Here is a 19,580-nt window from a genome sequence, read left to right on the forward strand (position 1 = left end):
TTCCAAGGAACTGATAGCGAGGAGGAAATCTTTGCTTAATGCATTGCCCAGGTAATGTTACCTGCTGAGACTGGGTTATGAAAAGAAAATGGCAGTGTCAATAAAGTAAGACAACTGCATTTTGGAGTAGAATTTACCCAAACTGGGGGTCCCCATAAAACAGTGTTCTTTGAGTGAGTGTGGACACTTGGAGGAAATAGCACTGGTATCATGCGTGAAGACCTAGCCTGGTGTGTTTTGTCTCCTAGCACCACTGGATAAGAACAAGGAGCTGAGCATCTTAGATCCCAATTTCTCCCTCTTCTAAAATTCCAGAATTCAGAGCAGTAAACATATTCTGCCATTTATTCTTTAATTAATATACCACCTGCCACATGCCAGTCACTTTCCGAATGACTGAAGGGCAGGACAGACATACATCCCTATCTTTTTGGAGCTTACATTTTAAGTATCAGATCTCTCTCTCTCTCTCTCTCTCTCTCTCTCTCTCTCTCTCATCACAGTGAAGATTTGCCTGTCAGTGTTCCTGTGTGAGAATCACAGTGTAACCCATTTTAGCTACTACTTGAGTCTGCTGCTGGAAGTTCTCCACAGAGATGCCAAGAGCACTTTTCTGTCTGGAGCAGACTGAAATTCTAGCACATACCAGGGCTAAATGGCTTTTATATGGAAGCCTTCTTAAGTAAGTCTCTCAAAGATTCTCCACTTTGTGCAAAAGAAGGAAGTCCTCATAAGCCAAGGGAAGAAGCATTCAGGCATTGCTGGATGCTGTGCAGGAGCCTCAGTTTCCCTACAGGTGAGGAGAGTAGTTATAGTGCAAAAGGGCCATATAAGCACAGACACATCCCTTCCTGGGGGGTGGGCAGTCATCCGTGCTCCTGGTTGTGTGATGTGGTTCAAGCCCACTGAAGGAAGGAGAAGCTCCCTTTGTGACTTTCCTTTCTTTCAAAATATTTTCATTGCTTTTATTTTCTGATCAGCAAAATAATAAATGCTAGATAGAGAGCACCTAGAATGTTCTGTGAGTTTTCTAAAACATCTAACCCCAAGCTTGCCCACAGTGGCTATAGTGAGACTATGTGGCTATGGCACAAGTGGCCCTGAGACCCAGGAAGAAGGTGACTTCTCAGAGGGCTGCTAACATGATGAGGACAGAACTGATAGAAGTGCTCAGCATGTAGGGACCAAAGAGTGTGTGGCTTTTCCAAGGCTCTTCATGTTGGATTGCTTATTTTATCCTTCAGGGATACTTTGGGCATCATTTAATAATCTTACAATGTAGAGGACAATGATCCAGGGAAGTGTTTGGCCAGGGTCTCAGGGAAAATAAGTGTGTGCCAAGTGGGGATAACCAGTGACATTGTTGGACAGAACATATGAATCTCCTTCCATGACCATCTGTCCTCAATCAGAGGAAGTGGTTTATCTATCCTCAAGGAAAAGCCAAGCTGGTCTAAATCTCAGTTGTACCATTTAGCTGTGTGATCCTGTATGTCACCCATCTTAAAATGAGTATAATAGTATAAACTTCATAAGATGGTCATGATACTTATGTTAACTTTCATAAAGTGTCCAGAACGGTGTCTGGGGCATAGTAATTACCCAATAAATGGCAATAGTTGTGGGTTGTTTTTTGTTTGTTTGTTTGGTTGGTTTGTTTTGTTTTTCCCAGGAAATAGGAGGCCTTTAGGATCTTTGGGGCCAACAGAGAGTAAAGGAAAATACCATCCATAATTTCCAAAAGAAAAGTGTCATCTGAGGACATCATCAGACCGTCCACTAAAATGTGCAGAGCAGAGTTCAATAAAGTTCAATAAATGATCAGTGAGGTCCAATAGCCACGAATTCTTCCACACACTCAATGTACCAGATTGAATAAAAGAAGGAAATAAGTGAATGTGTAAAAAACAGCAAAAATTGTCTTTGCAAAAGGGCAGAAAAAGAATTCATAAGACCTAAATTTGTGAATAATGGAGAAAGTGTGATCCACCACCTTTGCAGGCATATCCTGGGGCTTTGTGGAGAGGTGGATTACATCAAGGTGCCATGTTGAATTTCAGCCTGGGAGGAGCATCCATACATGAAAGTTGTTTCCAGCTGTCACTTAGCTATCACGACTGTCCAACTGCTTGTCATTAATCAACATTTACAAAAAGTCTCCTGGCAAATGCCCACTTTTATCCTTTCTCTTCATAATTTATTGCTAAAAACACAGATTATTTGCAGGACAGGTATTTATGGCTATATCCCCATTGAAGACTTTCTCAAGGTACAAAAATGTTGTAGCTTCAAGTTGAAGTTCTTCAACTTCACTGATCTCTTGACCTCTGTGATATCACTGATCCAGAGATGGAAAATAGACGTGCAGACTATTACTGTTTGCAAAAACTCAGTTGGTTCCCAGAAGCTATTTATAGTTAGACAAAAGCGCTTCAATCATCCTTGACTTAGGTTGCCCTCTTCTTGAAGAAATCTTAAGTTTTATTAAACAGACTGTGACTGAATAGCCAAAGGGAAGCCTCACATTACAACTTTCCACTCCCTGATCCAAAGGGAATTCTGTCTCTTGGGTAAGTATAACACCTTCCCAAGATTTGAGCTTGTGGAGTCACACCCTGATTTAACTTGTGCTTAACTTAGCAGAGGCACTTATAAAGCTGCAACAAGATCTTGAGTACAGGTAATCAAGAATGCTGCTTTTACTGGCCCCTGAGGGGACTAGAAGTCAGATCACTTGCATAGAGTGTCTGGGCTCCCATGCTAAGTGGTGACATGGAAGTCACATCATATCCAAATCTGCCAGAAAAAATCATCCACAAAAGGGAGAAAGCTTACATACTGTGAGTGTTGGTATTACCTATTGTGTTAATATAAGAGTTTATGAGACTTTTCTTTTTTTTCTTATTTTAATATTGATACACCCAACATGGTAAGGTAAGGAAGTAGGGAAGATATTATTTTCCCACTTGCAGAAGTCTGGGAAGATTGAGTGATCTGTCCAAGTCCATGGAAGTAATGAGTACACAGAGGGAAGTGGTCAAAAACACTGCCCTGTGTTTCTCAGAGGTGTGAGAACTGTGTGAAACAGATTGTTATGGTAGAAAGCATTATGTAAATAAAAAGGATTTTATTGTTAATTAAGTATTTAAAATAAATTAGAGCACTCAGAGAAATATCTTTGCTGCCCCAAATACCAATAGGTGTGTGTGTGGAGGGGGAGGTGTATTTGTTTTTTGTGTATTTCTTTAAATTTGCTTCTGGCTTCCTTAAGAGATATTTAAGATGTAAAGAAAATATAAGTCTCAGTTTTCAGAACTCTTTGAAAGAATATAATGAATAGCAAACCTGGAGAAATGAATAGGATGCCATAAACGTGGTCATGTTCACAACTATCACCACCATTAATGTGGGCTGCTTGGGAGTACTTTGCGATACCCCGGGCCCTGGCATTCTCTCTCAGGTCGTCAGGGTAACATTGTGAAGCAGGATGAGGTGTCTGGCACAGACACAATGGAGCTCTCTCTGCAGGTGTTTTTATATCCACCTGCTTGTTGCATATCAGGGCTAGCATCCACTATTAATCTGCATTTGGGGGGATGGCAATCTGTTTGAAAGATGCTATTCAAAGGCAGTCCCCTTGTGTGGTGTCTCAAAGGAAGTCACGGGGGCACAGGGAGGGGTGACTCATGACTTTGGCTTGGGCGGATCTGAGAGACCGATCAGTTATTTTGTCTACATTGTGGAGAGGTTACAATAAGCTGATGTCATTGTGACGGGCACTGGTCTGCTTCTGTCTGGGGGAATTCATTTTCAACGGTGGGGGGTACGTGTTAGATCTTTGTTTATCTTGCATCTGAACTCTCAGCCATGTTCATAGAATTTGCATCAACAAATTTTGTAAAACAATCCAGAGGATTAAAGAAATCTTTTTTTTTCCTGATACAAAAAGGCAGGTTTTTATTCACAGAAGAGAAAAATAATTTGCTTTCTGAATATTTTCTTAAATATTTTCAAATATATCTGAAAGATGGAGAGCTTTAGTGGTTTCAACAATTGAAAGAAATAAATGGTATTTGTCATATCAAAAATATTACATAACAGGTGAGCACAGTGCTAAAGATGATGCTATAATTTATTCTAGTTGAAGAATTATTCAGATTTACTAAAGCTATGTGCTAACTGTATATAAATTAATGAGATTTTGAAAACAAAGTCTAGCAAAATATACCAACAGGAAAAATAAAAAATTAATTCTAGATTAATAGGAATTTAATGTATCAGTAATATATGTCAATATACTCAAATTAATATAAATCAAATATATTCAAAAAGAAGTCAAATTAAATGTAGTCAAATTAATGCTCTGATAACAGAGAAATTAAAAACAAATCTCAGAGCCTTAAAACAAAAACAATTATTTTTCCACCATATTTGTTGAGCAGAATCAATGATTACTATAATGGTCCTGTATTTATCAATAAGAGCCTAAATAATTTTTTACAATATTAGAATTATAACTGTATTTCATCTTTCTTATTCAGAAACAACAAATTACTCTGGCATGGACTGCTAATTGCCTACCCATTGTCCACTGTTCTTTTTCTTACTAACAAGACCTCAGTTTTGTTAAGAGCAACTTTCTACTAAGCTACATTTTCCAGCCTCCTTTGTAGCTCATAGTGGCAATAGAGCATAGTTCTGGCCAATGAGGTATAAGCAAAAATCCCTGAGTCAAACTTCAGGGAAAGCTCTTTAAGAAACTCTTAAAAACTGAGAATAAACTGAGGGTTGTTGGGGGGTGGGAGGGAGGGGAGGGTGGGTGATGGGCATTGAGGAGGGCACCTGTTGGGATGAGCACTGGGTGTTGTATGGAAACCAATTTGACAATAAATTTCATATTTAAAAAAAATAAAAATAAAAAAAATAAAAGTGAACAGATTTGGCTAGCTTGTCTCTGTCCTTTCTTTGAGCCAGAATATGGATGTGATGGCTTGAGTGCCAGCAACCATCCATCTTGTGAGCATGACAAAAAGGCTCATGTCCTATGAGAGGCAGAATGGAAATTTAGAATGAACTTGATTCCCCAATGACATCAATTGCTTGTCTTCTTCCTAGATGAGATCAACATAAACATCTATCTTGTATAAGCCACTTGTGGAATTTTCAGTTTTCATGAAAAGAGCATGTATGAACTTTATGAGAGGTGGCTCAAAATGAAATTGTAAATGCCATCTTGAGCCAATGTTCTTCACATTTACTCTTTTTCACACTTTCATAAAATGTATACCACTGAGAAAAAAATATATATGATTAGATAGCTACATAATGGAGGGATGGATGAATGGATGATAGATGATAGGTAAATGATATATAGATAGATTATAGATTAGATAGATAGATAGAAGATAGATAATAGATAGATGATAGATAGATAGATACAAACAATATGATAGATAAATCACAAGGCATGAAGAATAATCTGACTAGCAACTTAATAATTATAGCACCAGAAGCTTAAGAAATAGAACCTTACCACTTCCCTAGATGTTCTTCAGTGCTCTTCTACGACCTCTCATGCTCTGCTTCTTCCTCAAATAACCACTATCATGGATTTTATGTTTATTACTTCCATAGTATTCTTTATACACACATTTCCATAGCAGTACTGTTTAGTTTTATATATACTTATACAGATGATATCATGCTGCTTGCATTTTTTGTAACTTATTTTTCACTTGACATGTTTCTGAAATTCATCCACTTCAATGCATATAGTTATAATTAATTCTTTTTCACTTCTGTGTGGAATTCAAGGGTTTGAATATACCAAATATATTTATCCATTCTTTATACATATTTTCATTGTTATTTCCAGTTTGAGATTTTTACAAAGAATATTACTATGACCATTTTTCACAATATCTGCTGGAGTACATATCTACAAATTTTCTTGGGTAAATATTTAGAAATGTAATTTCTAAGTTGCAGAATTGTAACTAGACTCTGGAAAATTATTTATGCTCCTACCAGCAATGTGTAAGACTTTCTATTGTTCCACATGCTCACCATTACTTACTTCCTTTTGCCATGTACAACCTGCCATGGGTAAATACAGCCTGGAAAAGCTAGGGACTTAACCTTATAATGCTTCCAGACTAATTTGATTAATATACATAATCAAGCCACCTGTCAACCTAATTTGTCAACCATTCAACAGATTTATTTTTTCCTGTGAAGTCTTGTACCTATCTCAGGACAGGAAAATATGGATACAAATTTAATATAGCAAAAAGAGACACGTATTGAGTCTCAAGTATCAGATTCAAATTCCTGATCACTTTATTTTCATGGGTTGGATTATCCTAACCTGCACAGTATGATGTCAAACCTTAGATGGCTTCTAAGTCCCCTACCAGTCTGATATTTTGAAAGACCATAATTCCATTTTGTAAAGGAGAAGAGAGGTTTATATTTGACAAGCTGTGAAACTTATTAAGATTCTGATAACTTTTTACCACATAATCCTTTGATCCAAACTGTGAAGTCTTACTTCCAATCACTGGTTTTAAAATAATATTAACTTTTAATTGAACTTGGCTACAGGCTGAAATTAAAATTTGCTCTTAGCAGTTACTCAGTCATTGACCATTATTTACTCTGGAAACATTCAGCTTTTTTAACTTACTCTGCATTTGAGGCTTACAGCTAGAATAATTAGGTCTTTAGAGAACAACTTCAGGGACACAAGACCTGGGCAGTGGCACATGCACCAGGCTGTGTTAATGGTGGTATCCTTGTTTGGAATTCTTAATCCTTTTAAACAAGGACCCTGAATTTTCATTTTACTCTGGGCTTGAAAATTATATAGCTGGTCCTGGGCATTTTGTGTGTGGAGTCAGTCACAAAATTCCCCACAGTGTGCAATCACAAGAAAACCAAAAGTTTCTAGGACAATGTGAGCATTATTTCTTCTTTCTTTCTTTCTTTCTTTCTTTCTTTCTTTCTTTCTTTCCCTTTCTTTAATTTCAATCCATTTGAAGAAATATTTCTTAGAAAAGTTTGGGAAAGAATGTTTTACCTTTCTCCCCATCTCCATACAGAGAAATACTTCCTTTTCCATGTGCCTGCTCCTAGCCACTTTAAAAATAGCAACTCCTGGGGTGCCTGGGTGGCTCAGTCGGTTGAGCATCCAACTTTGGCTCAGGTCATGATCTCATAGCTCATGAGTTCAAGCCTCACGTCAGGCTCTGTGCAGACAGCTCAGAGCCTGGAGCCTGCTTTGGATTCTGTGTCTTTCTCTCTCTCTCTGCCCCTCCCCCACTGTGCTCGCTCGTTCGCTCTCTCTCTCAAAAATAAATTTAAAAATGTAAAAGAAAATTTAAATTTTTTTTTCAACGTTTATTTATTTTTGGGACAGAGAGAGACAGAGCATGAACGGGGGAAGGGCAGAGAGAGAGGGAGACACAGAATCAGAAACAGGCTCCACGCTCTGAGCCATCAGCCCAGAGCCTGACGCGGGGCTCGAACTCCCGGACTGCGAGATCATGACCTGGCTGAAGTCGGACGCTTAACCGACTGCGCCACCCAGGCGCCCCTAAAAAAAAAAAATTTAAATAGCAACTCCTATATCCTCCTACCCAAGTGCCTGTACTTATGAAAGGGAAAGGGGAAGGAGGGAGGACAGGTGAGCTAGGGAGCTTACACAAAGTTCCACACACACATCACACACAAACACACATGCACACAAACATACCACACACCAAGAGCTTTCTATCCACAGCATGCTTAGGAGTTTTTAATGTGATCCTCAATATCTGATGGACAGTGTATGGAAAGAGGGATTTTGTTCCTTCTTTTACAGAACATTAAAGATTTTTTTAAATGTTGCTGTATATACTAGGTAAGAAATTCCAGTAATTCTGAATTTGTTTCTGCTTCAATTTAAGAGTATCTATTAAATAAAATTTCTTAAAAGCTGGACATCAGTGTGTTTGACTTAAAATTAAAAGAACACCATAATTCTTTTGATTTTGTTAATAATCCCAAAATAAATATTTGACTCATAAAGGTTAAGGAAAATTCATTCCTGTTTACAATTGCTGCACATGTCCTGCACCGGTTCCAAGTCTGTCAGCCAAACAGCTGTCCTTTTCCACCGGGGGCTCTTTGGCCAGCTGTGTGCCCAAAGTTGCTTGAAGACCTGTTAAAAAGCATTTACGGACTTTCATATAGACAGGTGTCCCTGTGTAAAGCAAAGCTGCTTTCTAAAGAATGTAATAAGAAGGATCACACATTTACCACTATAAAATAAATTGATTTCAGGTAATGAAACAAAAGGAGAGGCAGGCAACTCAAACAATCGGTTACTTCTTTGCCAAGTTGCCTTTTGCCTTTGGTGGGAAGGCACCTGATTCACGCAGGTCCCACTACCAGGGGTACTGGGCTGGTAAGATTTCTACACTAGGAGTACCCAAGGCCTGGCTTTTCCTCTCTTCAGAAAACATCTCCAGTTGGTGTTTAGAGGTGATACAGAATTAGTTAAGAGCTAAATACAAGGACTCCTCATGTGATGACTTTAATGCCCATTTGTATTAAAAGAAAAAAGGATTTAATGGGAATTTCTCCAGCTACAGTATTGAAATTATAGAGAATAGCTGTTCTTACTTTCACTTCAATACCAAGCATTGATACATTAGGCATAGGTAGCCTTAGCACGTGGCACTCCTTGCTAGATATGAGCCAGTGTGTTAGAAAGTGACAGATTCAATTCATTGATTGTATTCCTGGATCAGTGTTGTTCGAAATTCCTCTTCACAAACTATAAGATGCCCACCCTAGTAAAACCAGAACAGAAACTCAGAGTAAACGTTTAGAAACTTTTCTAGTAAATTTTACACTTTCATTCTGAAATAATTGCAAATTCACAGAGAAGCTGCAAAAAGAATACAGAGAGCTTCCACATACTCTTAACCTAGACTTCCTAATTATTACATTTTATCACAGTGTGTTAACATTCTGTGTGTATATGTATGTGTTCCTGAATCACCTGCTATGACTCAGACATGATGTTCCATTACTTACTCCTTCATTATGTATTTGCCATAATGACATATTTCTATATAACCACAGCACAACCATCCAGAAATTTACACTGATCTAACAGTACCATAAAGTCTCCATCCCTTGCAAATCTCCATACTTGCACCAACAATGTTCTCTATGGGGCTGGGGCCTGACCCAGACCATTCCTTGTGCACACTTTCACACTTCTAGCCTCCTCCAATCAGAAAAAGTTCCTCAGCCTTTCTTCGTCTCTTGCCTTTTTTGAAAAATACGTATCTTAGTAAAAAATATTCTTTGATTCAGGTTTGTCTGATGTTTCCTTGTTGTTTGTGCATTTGGGACAAAATCTCATGGAAGTGGTGCTGTGTTCTTCTCCGTGTACCGTGTCTGGGGCACCCAACCTTGATTTGTCCTATTACTAGTGACGGTAATTTTATCACTAGTTGGGAAGGTGTCTGACAGATTTTTCCACTGTGAAGTTAGTTAATAAGTATCTTATACTCATTAAAAATAAGTAATGCATATTTTGTGGGGAGAAACTTTGAGACTTCTAGAAGTTTACACCTTTCCCGTCTCTCCAATTTATTTATATCACTATGAAGTCAGGAATTCATACTTTGTTCAAGGGGTTACAAACTGTCATTATTTATTTTGATACTTAAATGTTCCATTGGCCAGTAGGAATGCCTTCAAACTGATTCCTATGTTGGTTTGACAATGTCTGCATCAGTCATTGCTTCTGTACTTTCTGACACAAAACAAATGCTGCAAGTTTATCTTATTTTCTCTGCCCAGACCTGGAGTCAGACATTTCTCCAAAAAGTGGAGTGTAGCATTTAGAATTTAAGCTCTGGAGACTAGACATGCTTATTGTTACCAGAGTATTATTGTTTCAAGACCCTTGCAGCATATATAGAGTTAGGAAATACATTTATTCATATATACATATGTTTTAAATCTATATCTATATAGATATATAGATATATATATAGATCTATATCTATATCTATATTAATGTTGTCATTAATATACATAATAACTATAATATATATTAAAACATATCTATATATACTAAAGACTGTGGATTCACAAAAATACCTCTAATTCCAATCCAACAGCATTATTTTTAACTGTTCCTCTTAGCACGCATGAAGCTTCCTTTTCCAACAGTGTGGACTCCCACCATCCTCAATGGACTTGTTTATTGGTGCAATATCACCTGTATAACCAGACCTGGTTAAAAGCTAGGTCTTCAAGCCAGACCCTCTTCCTAGTGAGATATAGAGCTGAAAGCTCTGAACCAATGAAGGGAAAGATTAGGAGAAAGGAAGGGGGAGAACAAAGGGAAGAGTGAAAGAGAAAGAAAAGGACGGTGGTGGGAGAGAAAACAACAAGGAGCCAGGAGGAGGGAGCAAGAACCTGCTTTTGTGTAGTCTCTGGAAATAGCAGGTCCTGTCTGGTAAATCTAATGACAAAACAGTGGGCTTATATTTTGTATGTCTTTCGTTAATCATATTTTTTAGTAACTCACTTTACTGTATTTTACAAAATTATTGGTCTGCAAAGATTTGAGGAGGAAAAAACCACAAGTCTGTCACCATAGGTAGCACTGTAACCACACTTCCTTCTTCAAATGCAGAGGTTGGCAAACCACAGTCAGCGGCCAACACAGCCATATCATTTATGTGTCATCTATGGCTACTTTTTCCATAAGACAGAGCTGCACAGAGACTTTGAAGGACCATAAAGTCTTAAATATTTACTTGTTGGCCCTTTATAGGAAGAGTTTAGATAATATTAGGTCCCTGATCTAACAATAATATATCATTTACTTATTTGCTACATGTATAGTTTATTCTCTCTCTCTCCCCTCTCCTTCCCCAATCCTAAAACATAAACCCATAAAGACAGAGGTCTCATCTGTCTTGCTTTTTTTTTTTCCAAATTTACTCCAGCACCTGGGACAGTGTCTGATGATAGAAGTTACACAGTAAATACTTCCTGAATTTTAATTATGAAAAGGACCTTGAGGATCATTAATGATACTGGAACTCAGATATGTTGAACCAAGGCCATGGTAACATTTAATGACAGAGCCTGGAAAGAATTGTTATTTCAACTTTGTAAATGCCTGGACAGGTCCACTTTCTACCCTCTGTTCCACCCTAATATTGAGTCAATTCATCCATGAAGCTTCCTGCATAAATAGAAAGGAGGACCAATCACCTGTCATCGTTTGAAATCATTCCTCCATTTCTGTGGCAGTAGTCTATAATATCTTTAAAGTGAGTAACATTGTTTTTCCAGAATCCCTAGGAAAAAAGAAAGGTTAAGTTGATGACATCCATAAAATCACACTTACACAGGTCCTGTGTATGTGCTTATGTGCATAGCTGTGATCAGATTCTCAAGATCAAAATGTACACTCCCCAGCTAAGACTGACCCCTAAAACACTGTCCTGGAAAGTCACCTAGGTTGTTCCTTTGGTTAAGTGTCCAACTCTTGATTTCTACTCAGGTTATGATCTCATGATTCATGGGATTGAGCCCCATGTCAAGCTCTGCATTGACAGCATGAAGACTCCTTGGGATTCTCTCTCTCTCTCTCTCTCTCTCTGTCTCTCTCTCTCTCCAAATAAATAAATAAACATTTAAAAATTATTAAAAAAAAAAAAAAACACTGTCCTGGAGCAGCCTAAAGGATCCTACCTTAGGGTCTCTAAGGCACCTTCTAGAGGTGGGTGATTTTGCTTCCCACAAACATAGCAAGACTACTTTTCCAGATGTCCCATAGCCTAACAAAATGAGATGTGTTCCAGCATATGTCTTCATGGGACAGAACAACATCAGAGGGAGGCCAGGTGAGACTACCACTATTTTCCTAAGGTATTGACTATCTGCTTTGAAGATGACAAGAGAAAAGATGTCCTTGATCCTAATGACATCAAGTGTAAAATGCATCATGTATTTAATAAGTTTTTTTAGAAAAGAAATGCTCCTGCATTGTGTACACTAAAGAATTAATTCAATTACAGAAAGATTAAAATGAAGAAAGAAATAAAGTGAGAAGAGAAACTGTATCTTCAGTAGAAAAAAGACCTTACCTGTTCTCCTTGGGCTCTCCTCATTATCCACATGCCCATTAGCCACCTCATGCCCACTAGCCCAGTTCCCAGCTCTGAACAGCATCTAATGAATGGGGCCCTGCCTTATGCAATGTGGATAATGGAAATCTGAAAGTCTCATACCTGCACATTTTGATGGTCAGCCTAATCTTTCATATTTTCCTCTCTTCATTTTTCTCCCTCTGGGGTCAACATCTATCCACTTCTTGGGGGATGGTATGGGAGAAGGTCCAAGGACTGGGGCACAGATGCAAGCACAAGTGCTATCAGTCTCCACTTACCTACAAATGCCTGCAACACTTACATACTTACTGAGTATACACATCAATACCCTTCATGCTCTACCAGACATGGCAACTGGCCTCAGGCATGTGGGCGTGGAGCTACATAATAGTTTAGGTATGTTTCCCTAAACACCAAGCAGGAGGAAGACATTACAGCTCTCCTGTATATTAGATTGCTAAATGCAGGAGATACTGCAGCTAAGAAAGCCAATACAAACCCTGGCTTGCCTGAAGCTTACATTATAGTAGAGTAGAAAATTGGTTACAGAAGCAATGAAAATGCTGGAGAGGGTAGAGCAATCAAAACATTAGCAAAAACAGGAAGTTGATAACAGCCATAGGGCTGGAGGAACAACTGTAGGAGGTGGCAGGAGGTGACATTTCCAGAAACTAGAAATGGAAACCAACTAGAACTACAGCCAGAGTAAGGCTGTCCAGTGTGACAATGGACCATGACAGGAGAGGAGCTGGAGTCATGAGAAAGAAACAGTTAAAGATCCCTCAGGTAGAGGGTGGCTTCTCCCCTCCTCCAGTGTGGGAGACCCACCAGCCTCCAGTCAGTGTCTTCCTCCCTAGAAGCCAGAGGACAAGACATCCTGGGAGAGGCATGTCCCTACACACAGTGGGACAGGGAGAATCTGGAGCAAACCTAGAGACAGGAAAAGTGGCATCCATTCCTAAACCATAAGGCCCCTAGAGCCACTGGAACTCAGAATATATAGAAAGGGGGATGCAGTGGATGCTAAAATTCATCAGTTATGGAATGAATAAATCATGAGAATAAAAGGCAGAGTATAAAGAATACAGTCAATGATATTGTGAGAGTTGCATAACAAGACAGATGGTAGTTACACTTGTGAAATAGCATAAGGCATGGACTTATCAAATCACTAAGTTGTACACCTGAAACTAATGTAACATTGTGTGTCAACTATACTCAAATAAAAAAAAAGTTGAAAGAAAAAAATCACTTTAGAAACAAAATAAGGTAGACTGAGGCTAGATCATATCAGCATTTTTTTGCCAGGGCCTACATTAGAGCAGTGCCAAGCTTCCAAATACTTTCTTCAGACAATTTGGTAAAAACACCTCTAAACATCTTTGCAGAAAATTTTAAAATCTAGACTTCAAGAGACAGTTGTTATTTTTCTTACCCCTTAAACATCTATTTGAAGAGTAAAATGAGAACAATCAAGATTCTAATGGCCCTCCAGAGACTACCATCAGCCCCAGGCCTATGAGCACAGAACTACCTGCCAAGTACCTAAACGCCAAGCAAAAGGCTAATGCTTCACAGACTATTCATAAAGTGGAAGACAGTTCTGACTTTCACATAGCAGTTTACCTGTACCTCCCAAACTTCCCACATAAAACTAGTCATATAGAGAGCCAGAGCCAACTCCAGTCCCTTGACCAGCTGTACAGACCACTGGCTCAGGATTGCCCTACTTCCCTGCCACTCATGAAGGCGCGTTCATTGGAAAGTGTAACATTTTTTTGGCTGGGTAAATGGAACACTTTTGAGTGGTTTTCATTAGAGGAAGAAGGCATTTTGATTAAAGCATTTGTTGAATCTTATGTAAAAAATTGTAAAGTCCCAGGATCCACAAGGATAATGATGCTTTGTGTATATAAAGTGCTTTCCAAGCCCTTCACAAACTTTCTTTTATTAATAATTAATATCTGCCATATCCATATAAGTAGAGAAGGAGAAAACATTTTTATCACTGCTGAAATACAAGAACCAGATTGCTGAATTGGAGAATGAACCAGGATTTGAACCCAGGTAACAATGCTTTATATGTTCAAGACTGTTCTTAAAACAGTGTCAGCCAACCTTAGGACAGCATGTGAAAGCAAGAGCAGAATGCTGGGAACCCCTGGGATTCTTGGATGCCCCCACCATCAAAGGAACCTGCTCACACCTTGTACAGGCCTGAAGAGGGGCACCAGGGATAAATGTTGATTAATATGGGAGATGATGGTGGTGACAATGATTATGTTCATGTTGATGGAGATTGTGGTAATGGTGATGATGGACTGATGTCACCTAGCCCTTAAACATCTGAAGTTATCACTGAAGAATTGTTTGATGTTGAGGCACTTTCATTGGCTTTTGGGACTTGAAATAATTGTGTAAAGAAGTGACACATGATGGATCCTTGTAGTAGCCCTGACAGTCCCTTGCATCTCCCTCCTTAGAAGTCATAACATGTGGATCTGTGATATTGATCTGGCACATAATGCAGTAGCCAGTGATATCTTTTGTCTGGAAGTCTTGGATTACTATTTAACTTCTATCATAATCTAAATTTTAATATGTGCATGTATTATATGTCTAACTAAGCAGTAAATATTTTGAGGACAAGAATTGTGTTTATTTTTCTCACCACTAGTTGTTTCCTGCCCCTTGTTGGTAACTGACCTTGCATGTGGTCAGTAAATTCTGGCTGAATGGAAGCTTATTGGTTACTGGACCACAGCCCACTCCTGTGACTGAGAATAGATTCTGGCTTCAGTTCCCAGGGGCACAATGGGAGGAGACAGGGCTGGGCTAGCAAGCTGGTGACCTAACATGGAACACTTGCCCTGTCTGGGACATGGTGGGGGCAAGGGATGTTCCCAGGTCTCACTAGCCTCAGCACATTCCCTGTGGGGACACAAAGAGAAGGGACTCTGCCACTGTCTCTTCAGGTTGGCTCAGTTATCACTTGGCTTCCCTACCTCTGCTGTAACCCAACTCAAGTGCTGGGCAGTTGTACAAGCATGGAGAGACATGCCTGGGAGCATCCCATACAGGGAGCTGCAGATTGCTTCAAACTGCACCCCCAGGCAAGTTTCTGTGAAAACATCTTGGAATTTTCATAACTTTTTTTTTCCTGTGAAATTTCTTTCTTCTCATTTCTGTTAACTTTGCTAGTTAAACTGTCAGGCCAATTTTGAAAAGGAATAAAATCTTTGTCCCTGCTCCCATCCTGAAGCCAAAATCTATTTTGGTTCATATAAAAATGATCAAATTACAGCTCTTGGCATGTTTCTTAACTAGGAAAAAATAACTTAGATTAACTAGTGCCAATAAACTAAGTATTTCAATTAAATTCCAACATTAGTAAAAATATCAGTCATGCCAGTCTAAATCTCAACCAACCTTAAAACAGTATGTGTAACCCTCAAAGCAGCTATCTACAAAAACAGTTTCTATTGCTCATGAAACTTCATGCAATAAAAGAAGTTGCTTGCAGAGAAAAGGCAAATGTCTTAGGTTCAAAAACAAAGGCTGAGCAGGACTGGACTTTCCATCACAGGTCATTTACTTAGAAATGAATTGTCTGTATCACAGAGACTCCCAGTGGGCTCTTAGGGACCTTCACATAGGGGAGTCCTACAGTTGATGGGGGCAGATTAAGCATCTCTCTGGATCTTTTCAGTTTGATGGAAAGAGAGAGCTTATCCAGAACATTCTGACTGTACAATTGCCACCTTTGGCATTCACCCACATTCAATATCCCAACACAAGAGCACAGAAAGTCCCTGGTGTGTTTGTGTTCATACACTAGATGCTGCAATGCATTTATATTATCCCCTGCCTCCTGACTGGCTGCCATGGCACAGGAGGTTCAGGGCATGGAACATGGCAGTGACTTAGAACTTATCAGATCTCCACTGTGGGGTGTGCACATACCACTGCTTGGATCATGAGCACTAAGCTAGAGACCTTACTCTTCTCATGTGAGTGAGAAACCTGACTAAAGATCATGCAGTGCTTCATTCAACATACCTTCACCGAGCATCTGAGGGGCCAGGCAATGTGCTACGATTCAAAAGGATTACTGAAGCCAATCCAGACCCACAGATGTTCATGATCTAATGGGATAGACATCCCTTAACAGATTATCTCAGTGCAGCCTGGTAAGGATCCTAATAAATGTGTGGATGGCATACTCATGGAATAAGAGGGGCACTTAGCCCAAGAAGAAGAGGGTGGGGTGTGCATACAAAAGGGACAACATCTGAAAACAGAACTGAGGGAAAGGGAGCAGAGAAGTGGGACAAACTACGTAATTGCACATAGATGGGGGAAGGGAGGTGTCTCCACATCAAATGTTGATACTATCTGTAAAGTAAAAAAAAATTACATGCAAAATTAATTAATCATAATCTGCTTAAATTTTATAATAAACATTCAGGGCTTACATTAAGATCTCACTGGGGGAGCTTCGGAAGATGGAGGCCTAGGAGGATACTGGGCCCACCTTGTCCCGCTGATCACTTAGATTCCACCCACATCTGCCTAAATAACACAGAAAACTGCCAGAAGCCTATCAGAACAGACTCTCCAGAGCCAAGCATAGACAAGAGGCCCTTGGAAGAAAGTAGGAAGGGCAGAGAGGCAGTGCATGCTACACAGACTGGTGGGAGGGAGCCGGGCCAGTGGACGGGCAGCCCTCCTGGCAAGGCAGAATCCCCAGTCTGGCTTGCAAAAGCAGAGGGGCCAGATTGCATGACTTCTGACAGCCAGCAGGGCTTAACACCTGGAATGCTATAAGTCAAGCGCTGCTCAGAGAGCGGGAGGGTGAAAGGACACTGGGAGGGAGAGATGCTGAGCCCTGGAAGACAGAGCTCAGCTCAGCAGGGAACAAAGGCACTGGCCAGCGCCATCTCCCTCTCCCATCCCCCAGCTGAAATCCCAAAGGGAACAAGTTCCCATCACTGAACTTGCTTGCACCATGCAATCACCCAACACTGTGCTTCTGTGGATCCATCCCTCCGATGGGTCTGCCTCCTTCCCAAGGCTGCAGGGCCCCTCCCATGGCAAAGTGAACTGAGCCTGTCCCTCTCTCCCCTGTGCACCTTGTGATCCACCCTACCTAATAGGCCATATCCCATCAAAGCAGCACCACAAGCCTGGCAGTGTGCAAGTAGCCCAGACAGGGGCCACACCACTCCACAGTGAGTCCTGTCCCTGGAAGAGGAGAAGATAAGGTACATACCAGTCTGACTGTGGCCCCAGCAGTGGGCTGGGGACAGACATCGAGTCTGACTGCAGCCCTGCACCCCAGCAAAAGTTACTACAGACAGCACAGGGGAAGTTCTCTGCAGTTTGGCACCACCCCAGGGACTATCCAAAATTACAAAACGGAAGAATTCTCCTCAAAAGAAACTCCAAAAAGTAACGACAGCTAACGAATTGATTAAAAATGATTTAAGCAATATAATGGAACAATAATTTAGAATAATGGTCAAAAAATTAATCGCTGGGCTTGAAAAAAGCATAGAGGACAGCAGAGAATCTATTGCTACAGAGATTAAGGGACTAGGAAATACTCATGAGGAGCTAAAAAATGCTATAAACGAGGTGCAAAATAAAATGGAGGGGACTACAGCTCGGATCAAAGAGGCAGAGGAGAGAATAGGTGAATTAGAAGATAAAATTATGGAAAAAGAGGAAACTGACAAAAAGAGAGATAAAAAAAAATCCAGGAGTATGAGGGGAGATTAGAGATTTAAGTGATGCAATCAAACAGAACAATATCCATGTCATAGGGATTCCAGAAGAGTAAGAGAGAGAAAGGGGCTAAAGATGTGCTTGCACAAATCATAGCTGAGAACTTCCCTGATCTGGGGGAGAAAAAAGGCATTGAAATCCAAGAGGCACAGAGAATTCCCATCAGACATAATTAGAATCAATCTTCTGCATGATATACCATAGTGAAACTGGCAAAATACAAGGATAAAGAGAAAATTCTGAAACCAGCTAGGGATAATCAGGCTCTAACTTAAAAAAGGAGACCCATAAGACTAGTGGCAGACCTATCTACTGAAACTTGGCAGGCCAAGAAAGGAATGGCAGGAAATCTTCAATGTGATGAACAGAAAAAATATGCAGCCGAGAATCCTTTATCCAGCAAGTCTGTCATTCAGAATAGAAGGATAGATAAAAGTCTTCCCAAACAAACAAAAACTGAAGGAATTCATCACCACTAAACCAACCCTACAAGAGATCCTAAGGGGGATTCTGTGAGTGAAATGTTACAAGGACCACTAAGTACCAGAGACATCACTACAAGCATGAAACCTACAGACATCACAATGACTATAAACCATATCTTTCTATAACACTGAATGTAACTGGACTAAATGCTCCAACCAAAAGACATTGGGTATCAGCATGGGTAAAAACAAAACAAAACAAAACAAAACAAAACAAAACAAAAACAAAAACAAACAAACAAACAAAAAAACAAGACCCATCTATTTGCTGTCCACAAGAGACTCATTTTAGACCTGAGGACACCTTCAGATCGAAAGTGAGGGGAGGGAGAACTATCTATGATGCTACTGGAAGTCAAAAGGAAACTGCAGTAGCCATACTTATATCAGACAAACTAGACTTTAAATTAAAGGCTGTAACAAGCAATGAAGAAGGGCATTATATCATAATTACACGGTCTATACATCAGGAAGAGCTAAGCGCTGAATATGGGAGCCCCCAAATATATAAAACAATTAATCACAAACATAAGCAACCTTATTGATAAGAATGTGGTAATTGCAGGGGACTTTAATATCCACTTACAACAATGGATAGATCATCTAGACACAGGATCAATAAAGAAACAAGAGTCCTGAATGATATAATGGATCAGATGGACTTGACAGATATTTAGAACTCTGCATCTCAAAGCAACAGAATATACTTTCTTCTCAAGTGCACATGGAACATTCTCCAAGATAGATCACATACTGGGTCACAAAACACCCCTTCATAAGTATACAAGAATTGAGATCATACCATGCACATTTTCAGACCACAGTGCTATGAAACTTTAAATCAACCACAGGAAAAAGTCTGGAAAAACTCCAAATCATGGAGGTTAAAGAACACCCTACTAAAGAATCAATGGGTCACCTGGCAATTAGACAAGAAATTTAAAAATATATGGAGAACAATGAAAATGAAAATACAACAATCCAAATGCTTTGGGATGCAGCGAAGGCAGTCCTGAGAGGAAAATACATTGCAATCCAGGCCTATCTCAAGAAACAAGAAAACTCCCAAATACAAAATCTAACAGGACATCTAAAGGAAATAGAAGAACAGCAAAGA

The sequence above is a fragment of the Felis catus genome, chromosome B2 (genome assembly GCF_018350175.1).
Source record: "Felis catus isolate Fca126 chromosome B2, F.catus_Fca126_mat1.0, whole genome shotgun sequence".
In the NCBI taxonomy this organism is placed as follows: domain Eukaryota; kingdom Metazoa; phylum Chordata; class Mammalia; order Carnivora; family Felidae; genus Felis; species Felis catus.